A 1,927-nucleotide genomic window follows, 5' to 3' on the forward strand; every position below is an offset into this window, starting at 1 on the left:
CCCGCCGTGAACGCCTCCGTGAACCTCACGGCCCTGCTGCCCTGCCAGGCTGACGGCGTGCCCGCCCCCCTCCTGAGCTGGAGGAAAGATGGGGCCCCCCTGGATCCTGAGAACCCCAGGTGGGAGCCCAAGGGGAGGGTCCCGGCTCACAAACACAAACCCACTTGAGCAGCCCGGGCAAAACAAGACAAGCAGGCCACCGCCCTAGCATCTCTTCAGTACTTCTTGGTGTGTGTAGGTCTCTCTCTCTCTCTCTCTCTCTCTCTCTCTCTGTCTCGATCCCCCTTCCCCCTCTCCTTTTCTGTGAAGGTGGCCAACACCCCTCAAGGACCCCTAGTTTTACCTGCAGAGTAAGCAAGCTCTCTGTGACTACCAAGTCCCAGGCAGAGAATGTCATTGGTCCAGCCTAACCAATTTACCCATCCATGGTCCAATCAACTGTGGCCAGGGGCGGGATTAAATAGCACAGCTATCACAGCCAGTGGTGGCTCACGCCTGCCATCCTAACTACTCAGGAAGCTGAGATCTGAGGATCACGGTTCAAAGCCAGCCCAGGCAGGAACGGCCATGAGACTATCATCTCCAATAAACCACTAGAAAACCGGAAATGGCGCTGTGGCTCAAGTGGTAGAGCGCTCACCTTGAGCTTAGAGTGCCCAGGCCCAGAGTTCAACCCACAGGACCAACAAACAAACAAAAAATAGCACAGCCATGGGCCTGGGGGAGGGGCATGTCCCGGATTCTGGGGCCGTGTTCAGAAAGAATGGGATGTGGGAGCTGCACCCGACTGTCACCCCTTGGCCTCACAAAGGTCAGACTGAGGTCAAGTCACATCCTCTCACTGGGTGGAGGGATGGGCCGAGAACCGGTGTCCCTGGAAGCACAGCCAGGCGTCCAGCCCCGCAGGGACCCCTGGCCCATCGCTCCGTTCCAGGCTGGAGGTCCTCCCCGAGGGTTCCCTGAGGATTCGGCCAGTGCTCGCCCAGGACGCTGGCCACTACCTGTGCCTGGCATCCAACTCGGCCGGCTCGGACCGGCAAGGCCGTGACCTCCGCGTCTTCGGTAGGTAGCCCGGGGAAGCCATGTGCCCCAGTCCCCAGTGGTGTGTGGGGTCCCGCCAGAAGCCCAGAGCCATGATCCTCAAATGTGTCTGACAGCCGGGCGCCGGTGGCTCACGCCTGTCATCCTAGCTACCCAGGAGGCTGAGATCTCAGAATAGAAGTTAAAAGCCAACCCAGCCAGGAGAATCCCTGAGACTCTTATCTCCAATGAACCACTCAGAAAACCGGAAGTGGTTCTGTGGCTCCCGGGGTAGAGCACTAGCCTTGAGCTGAAGAGCTGAGGAATAGCGCCCAGGCCCAGAGTTCAGGCCCCACAACCCACCTCCCCCCCAAAAAAATGTGCTGACCATGAAGCCTGTTGTAAGCAGCACTGGGATCTGATCTGGAAGGGTGTGTGTGGTTTATCACACTCTTCCCCAAGTAGGAAAAGGGCTGCTCTACAAGTCAGCCATGGAAGGAAGGCGCAGTCACAGGAACCTAGGGCTCTCAGTGAACTTCTGGCCTTGGGCGGGTGCTGAGGAGTCACCTGGGGGCTGGTTCCAGATGAGGGGGATGGGGCGCCAGGCTCGGGCCTGGGGAGCCCCCTCCCCGAGGAGCGTGCTGGAGGTCCTCCCTGGGGACCTCCCCACCGAGGTGGGAGGGAGCCTCCCTCACCCCCATCTCAGAGAGACTCCAGTCCCCTCAACCTGCCCCTGTCTCCTGACCACTGCCCTCTCCCCAGAGCCTCCAGCCATCGCGCCTGGACCCTCCAACCTGACCCTGATCGCCCACAGCCTGGCCTCGCTGCCCTGTGAGGCCAGCGGCTCCCCCAAACCCCTGGTGGTCTGGTGGAAGGACGGGCAGAAGCTGGACTTCCGCCAGCACCA

General features: G+C 60.7%; 1 protein-coding gene across 1 annotated transcript in view; it reads left to right on the forward strand.

The window, feature by feature from the left end:
• Nucleotides 1–1,927, forward strand: part of Hmcn2 (hemicentin 2) — a 131,659-nt gene that overhangs the window by 86,871 nt on the left and 42,861 nt on the right. The gene's annotated exons all lie outside the window — the stretch shown is intronic.

The sequence above is a fragment of the Dipodomys ordii genome, unplaced genomic scaffold, assembly GCF_000151885.1.
Source record: "Dipodomys ordii isolate 6190 unplaced genomic scaffold, Dord_2.0 Scaffold55, whole genome shotgun sequence".
Classification (NCBI taxonomy): Eukaryota; Metazoa; Chordata; class Mammalia; order Rodentia; family Heteromyidae; genus Dipodomys; species Dipodomys ordii.